The sequence below is a fragment of the Hirundo rustica genome, assembly GCF_015227805.2.
Source record: "Hirundo rustica isolate bHirRus1 chromosome 5 unlocalized genomic scaffold, bHirRus1.pri.v3 SUPER_5_unloc_1, whole genome shotgun sequence".
NCBI classification, from domain to species: Eukaryota; Metazoa; Chordata; class Aves; order Passeriformes; family Hirundinidae; genus Hirundo; species Hirundo rustica.
In genome coordinates this window covers 184,620-191,343 of record NW_026690175.1, presented here as the reverse complement: position 1 = coordinate 191,343, position 6,724 = coordinate 184,620, and the positions used below count along the sequence as shown (strand labels likewise).

The window sequence follows — 6,724 nt, the reverse complement described above, 5'->3', positions numbered from 1 at the left end:
GCTGAAGCCTCTGGAATCACCAATCACTGGATATCAGCAGGTGGATTCCCAAGTTCAGCCTTGGGCACCTGCAGTAGAAGAGGGGTCCTTATCCCCAGCAAGGAAAGGCCGGTGCCCCAGGGTGTCAGGTGCAGCCAACAAGCAGTCCAGGGAATGAGCAGCAAGTCCCCTGTGCCCCTGCCCTCACACTCGGAGCGGCAGCAGCTGCAGGTGTGAGCTGTCAGCAGGATGAGGGCTCAGAGCCCTGCTCAGAGCAGTGCCAGGCGAAAGCTGTTGGGATGATGAGGGGGCAGTTCCTGCTGAGGGCTGCTTTAAGAGGGGTTTGTCTCAGCTCACTCTGGCATGGAGCTGCTGGAGCAGAGGGTTTTTTATTGGGCCTCTTGGGATAGCTTATGGAGTGATGGCGTGAGTATGTTATAGGGTCAGGACGCACTTAGATGCAGAGCACTGTTTAATGGAGGTGCTGAGGGGCAAACCTTTGTGCCAGGGAGAAGCAGCTCAACAGGTGAGTTAGTTTGGATTTGTAGGGGGACCTTTTTTCCTTTCCCTCTTCAATTTCATCTTACCAATCCCCCCCCTGGTGCCCTCAGGGGGAAAAAAAAAAGGGAGCCAAAAGAAGTTTATATTGAGGAGAGAAACTCCTTTTCTGTTGTTGCCTGTAACTAAACTGGGGGGAATTCCACTTCACCTGGGACTTTAAGAGTATTGATTGAAAGAAAACTTGGCTTTTCCAGTGTGTTAAGGGTATCAGTTAACAGGGAATCCCTGTTTTCCCTTTTAAATGGAAGGGGGGGGACTATTGTTATATTATGGGTTTGAAGTAAGGGCAACACCCCATTTTCATTACACTAAGGTTTACAGTGGGATGGAAGCCCTGCTGTTGTTCCTTTTAAAGGGTTTGCATAGAGGTAAAAATCTCCCTTTTCCCTTAATTTGAAGGACTTAATTTGAGGAAGACCCTCTCCTTTTCTGTTCCTGTTGGGGATTAAATTGAAGGGGAGAATACATTTATTTGCTATTGTATTTGCTGAAGATAAGGCTAACGTGGCTGAGGAGACTTGGATGTTTTGTTAGATGCAATTTTTAAGATTTTCTTCTGTTTAGTGATTTTTAAGGTGGTCTTTAACGTTTTGTTTTGTTTGTACATGGTCTGTTTAATTAAGGTCATATTTCTGAGTAGAAGTATGTTTCTTCCAAGTGGAAGTAAAGCTGGGTATCTGCAGTAAAGGTCAATGGAGTGAGGTGAGCAGTGACGGTGGATGGAAGCAGTTGTTATTGCTCTGGTCTCGCTTTCAGGTTTGGCGACAGCAGCACCGAAGCAGATGCAGAGACCGTCTCGACGTCCACGGTGCCAAGGCGTTCTTTTCTGTCAAGGATGGACTTGGTTGGTTTGTCTTCTGAAAGCTGCGTGCTGGGGACAGGGGTCACAATAAGGGGAGAAACCTTTTCAGTCCCAGGAGGCAATTTAAAGCTAGCTTAGAGGAGAGGGCCCTAGAGGGACAGACCCCTCAGAAGTAAAGGGCAAGGGTTTCTCCCCAGCATCACCAGAGCCTTTGCTGAGCAGGGCAATTCTGACCCGTCTTCGTGTTCTAGCAAGCTTCACGTCTTCAGCCTTCTTTGAGAGTTCACAGGGTTAGGGTACACCGAGATGTTCCTGGCCAACCCTGGGATCTCTGTCCCAGGAATATCCCTGGTTGCAAGATGTAGGGTTATAATGAAGTAGGGTACAGTAGGGACACTTGACAGTGACACACAGAGGCTGAGGGAGGATTTGAGAGGTAAAGGATGCAAGGGCTAGAGAGTACATAGTGAAAATGAGGAGTACAGGCATACCAGCCTTCACAACACTCCTGTTTCCCTGAGAGCAGCTGCAGGCAGCAACCCTAATGCAGAACAGTGCCAGGACACCTGACAGGGGCAGGTAGAAACCCTAAGGGGAGGGCTAGCCAGTAAGTGGCGGGGGGTGGTGGGGAGAGTCCACTGGGTTGGGGTTCAGCATAGGATGCCCACACTGGGATCTCCCTGTCCTGCTGCAGTTGGGGATGCTCACACCCCTGGTGGAGGCCGCAGTGGGTGAGCTCAGCACCAATAATGCCACAAAGACTTGGCCTCTGCAGCTGTCAGCCTCTGAGCGAAGCCAAAATGTGCTGCCCAAGGACCTGGGCATTCTAAGGATGTGTTGAGTAGCAGAATTGCTGGTTTTTGTCTGATGTGCAGCTAAAATCATGCTTTGATGTTTGGTTTTCTTTACAGCAGCTGATGAAGAGACACCAGCCTGGTGACAGCAGGACATTGCCAGAGGGCGGGGTGGCCTTCCTTCGCTCCCAATGTGGATTCTGATCCCCAGATTTCCCAGAGATAAGTGGAGGGCTTGGGCCACAGAGGGGATGAAAATGAAGCGCTGGGTTGGGACTTGCCGGGGGGATTTGAGTCAGGTTTGGATATGAGGATGTCCAAGATGTGACCCCTTAGGCCACAGCAAGGGCGTCTCTCCCAGCACTGAGGTGTGCAGGGCCGAGCAGTCCCGGTATGTGTCATGTCACTTGTCTGTTGTGTCTTTTGTGTGTCTCATGTAGCAGGACTTTTGCTTTAGCCCTTTGAGGGGCCTATCAAGAACACCAGGCATTGTTCTTAGCATCTGCCTATTCCTCAGCTAGGTGCCAATACCCTTGAGCCTTTGGCTCAGACTTATATCTGAATCACATCTCTTTTCAGAAGCATCCAGTCCAATGTCTTCTCAGGTCTTGTTCTAAGCTCTAGCAACAGCTGTTCAGCGCCACCGTCCATTATGGTGGGTTAGGACTTGTCAAAATGCGAAGATAGAGGATTCTGACTGTGGGACTCTTGGGCATCCATCTTTGCTGTTCTTGGAATGAGTCCTCTTGTTAGCATCTTCTTCCTGCAGGGTTCTGTGAGCCTGGCCAGCTCGCCGTTGGTCTTACCTCGGTCATCTCAGGCTGAGTTCTCTTGGTCCTCACGGTTGTTCTTCTTACCCAGAGCTCTTTTTGTTCTTCTTGCATCCCCTCGTTTGCAGTCTCCTGTGTCACGGGTGTTGGTGTGTCTCTGGCCTGAGGCTGCTCTGCCCTGCTGCCTAGCTGGCTGTAGGGGTAATAGGACCAGCCCCAGGGGCCTGAAATTGGTGATGTAGGGTGGAGTTGGACTGTAGGGGGCATTCCTGGGTTGCCACCAGATGGCTGCAGCTGTCAAGTTATGCTGCAGCGCTTTGACTTTTTTTCCTAACTTCCTTTCAGGTGCAGATGGATTCAGTCTGTGGCAGAGCGCCCCTCCCTTGAAGCGGTCAGTCACTGTCTTTGCGGGGCTGGTGTGCGTGATGGCTGTGTAACAGCGTTGTTCTTTGTCTTTACTTTCAGGAAGCGAAGCCGGGTAGCGGCAGTCAAGGTGATGTGAGGAAGGTGAGCGGTGATTGGCGGACAGAAGAAGCTGCTGTTGTGCAAGTTTCACTTGCAGGTGCAAGTCTAAGCCTCCGTTATTGTGCGTTTTAGGTGGTCCCCTCCCATTAGGCCGAGTTCTCCTCCCCAGCCAGAGGATGGATCTGCTTTGCCAGTCTCCTGAGTCCTCTGGGGCGCAGCGCAGGTCTCTGTGACGAAGCCTTCCTGGTTGGCTTTGGTGTTAACAGCCTGGGTGTTGAGGTGAGGTAGGGAGGAGGCGTGAGGGTGCAGTCCGAGATTCAGCAGTGCCGTGTCGCCTCATCTCATCTTAACCCAAGTATGCGCTGCGACGATGGCATGGGCCTCGGAGCGTGGCTGAGGCGTGCGGCCCGAGGAGCCGGGTATTCTTAGGCGACGGTGAGTAGTAGAATTGTGTGGTTTTGGGCAATGTGCTGCGATGCTCATGCTTTGATATTTGGTTTTCTTTATTGTAGGTGACCAAGAGATGCCAGCCCGGTGATGGCAGGACTTTGCCAGAGGACGAGGCGGCCTTCCCTTGCTCCGGACGCGGATTTGGGTCCCCGGACGTCCCAGAGCTGAGTGGGGTGCTGGGTGGGGGATTTTTGTGTCAGGTTTGGCTATGAAGATGGCCAGGATGTGACCCAATAGGCCGCATCAAGGGCAAGTCTCATTTTTGGTCGCTTTGCTGAGACATGCAGGGCAGAGCAGTCCCAGGGCATGTCGTGTCACTTGTCCGTTGTGCACTCTGTGTCTCTTGGGGCCGTGGCCCCCTCAGGGGGCCTGTCAGGAACCCCGGCATCATTCTTAGCATTTCTGACCTCTGCATTTCTGGGCCCGGTGCCTTTGACTCGAGACCTGGGACTTGCATCTGAATCTCGTCTCTCTTTAGACTCCTTCAGTCCCATGCCGTTTCAGGTCTTGTTCTAAGCTGTAGCGTCAGCTGTTCAGCACCACTGTCCATTCTGGCGGATTAGAACTTGTAAGAATGCAGAGATAGGTAGAGGATTCTGACCGTAGGACTCCCGGGCATCCATCTTTGCTGTTCTTGGAATGAGTCCTCTTGTTAGCATCTTCCTCCTGCAGGGTTCTGTGAGCCTGGCCAGCTTGCCGTTGGTCTTACCTCAGTCGTCTCAGGCCGAGTTCTCTTGGTCCTCGCGGTCCTTCTTCTTGCCCAGAGCTTTTTTTTGTTCTTGTTGCATCCCCTCGTTTGCAGTCTCCTGTGTCACGGGTGTTGGTGTGTCTCTGGCCTGAGGCTGCTCTGCCCTGCTGCCTAGCTGGCTGTAGGGGTAATAGGACCAGCCCCAGGGGCCTGAAATTGGTGATGTAGGGTGGAGTTGGACTGTAGGGGGCATTCCTGGCTTGTCACCAGATGGCTGCCGCTGTCAAGTTATGCTGCAGCGCTTTGACTTTTTTTCCTAACTTCCTTTCAGGTGCAGATGGATTGAGCCCGTGGCAGAGCGCCCCTCCCTTGAAGCGGTCAGTCACTGTTTGTCTTTGCGGGGCTGGTGTGCGTGATGGCTGTGTAACAGCGTTGTTCTTTGTCTTTACTTTCAGGAAGCGAAGCCGGGTAGCGGCAGTCAAGGTGATGTGAGGAAGGTGAGCGGTGATTGGCGGACAGAAGAAGCTGCTGTTGTGCAAGTTTCACTTGCAGGCGCAACTCTAAGCCTCCATTATTGTGCGTTTTAGGCGGTCCCCTCCCCAACTAGAGGATGGATCCGCTTTGCCAGTCTCCTGAGTCCTCTGGGGCGCAGCGCAGGTCTCTGTGACGAAGCCTTCCTGGTTGGCTTTGGTGTTAACAGCCTGGGTGTTGAGGTGAGGTAGGGAGGAGGCGTGAGGGTGCAGTCCGAGATTCAGCAGTGCCGTGTCGCCTCATCTCATCTTAACCCAAGTATGCGCTGCGACGATGGCATGGGCCTCGGAGCGTGGCTGAGGCGTGCGGCCCGAGGAGCCGGGTATTCTTAGGCGACGGTGAGTAGTAGAATTGTGTGGTTTTGGGCAATGTGCTGCGATGCTCATGCTTTGATATTTGGTTTTCTTTATTGTAGGTGACCAAGAGATGCCAGCCCGGTGATGGCAGGACTTTGCCAGAGGGCGAGGCGGCCTTCCCTTGCTCCGGACGCGGATTCGGGTCCCTGGACATCCCAGAGCTGAGTGGGGTGCTGGGTGGGGGATTTTTGTGTCAGGTTTGGCTATGAAGATGGCCAGGATGTGACCCAATAGGCCGCATCAAGGGCAAGTCTCATTTTTGGTCACTTTGCTGAGACATGCAGGGCAGAGCAGTCCCAGGGCATGTCGTGTCTCTTGGGTCCGTTGTGCACTCTGTGTCTCTTGGGGCCGTGGCCCCCTCAGGGGGTCTGTCGGGAACCCCGGCATCATTCTTAGCATTTCTGACCTCTGCATTTCTGGGCCCGGCGCCTTTGACTCGAGACCTGGGACTTGCATCTGAATCTCGTCTCTCTTTAGACTCCTTCAGTCCCATGCCGTTTCAGGTCTTGTTCTAAGCTGTAGCGTCAGCTGTTCAGCGCTCACTGTCCATTCTGGCGGGTTAGGACTTGTAAGAATGCAGAGATAGGTAGAGGATTCTGACCGTAGGACTCCCGGGCATCCATCTTTGCTGTTCTTGGAATGAGTCCTCTTGTTAGCATCTTCTTCCTGCAGGGTTCTGTGAGCCTGGCCAGCTCGCCGTTGGTCTTACGTCGGTCGTCTCAGGCCCACTTCTCTTGGTCCTCACGGTTGTTCTTCTTACCCAGAGCTTTTTTTGTTCTTGTTGCATCCCCTTGTTTGCAGTCTCCTGTGTCACGGGTGTTGGTGTGTCTCTGGCCTGAGGCTGCTCTGCCCTGCTGCCTAGCTGGCTGTAGGGGTAATAGGACCAGCCCCAGGGGCCTGAAATTGGTGATGTAGGGTGGAGTTGGACTGTAGAGGGCATTCCTGGGTTGCCACCAGGTGGCTGCCGCTGTCAAGTCATGCTGCAACGCTTTGACTTTTTTTCCTAACTTCCTTTCAGGTGCAGATGGATTGAGCCCGTGGCAGAGCGCCCCTCCCTTGAAGCGGTCAGTCACTGTTTGTCTTTGTGGGGCTGGTGTGCGTGATGGCTGTGTAACAGCGTTGTTCTTTGTCTTTGCTTTCAGGAAGCGAAGCCGGGTAGCGGCAGTCAAGGTGATGTGAGCATGGTGAGCAGTGATTGGTGGACAGGAGAAGCTGCTGTTGTGCAAGTTTCACTTGCAGGTGCAACTCTCAGCCTCCGTTATTGTGCGTTTTAGGTGGTCCTCTCCCATTTTGCCGAGTTCCCCTCCCCAACCAGAGGATGGATCTGC

At 53.1% G+C, this 6,724-nt stretch overlaps 1 long non-coding RNA gene across 1 annotated transcript; it reads left to right on the top strand.

Moving 5' to 3' along the window:
• The first annotated feature begins 374 nt into the window (after nucleotides 1-374).
• On the top strand, nucleotides 375-3,062 carry LOC131378778 (uncharacterized). Its single transcript, XR_009208697.1, has 3 exons — nucleotides 375-505; nucleotides 1,297-1,384; nucleotides 2,254-3,062. It is a non-coding gene; the product is annotated as an uncharacterized LOC131378778 (long non-coding RNA).
• The last annotated feature ends 3,662 nt before the right edge of the window (nucleotides 3,063-6,724 follow it).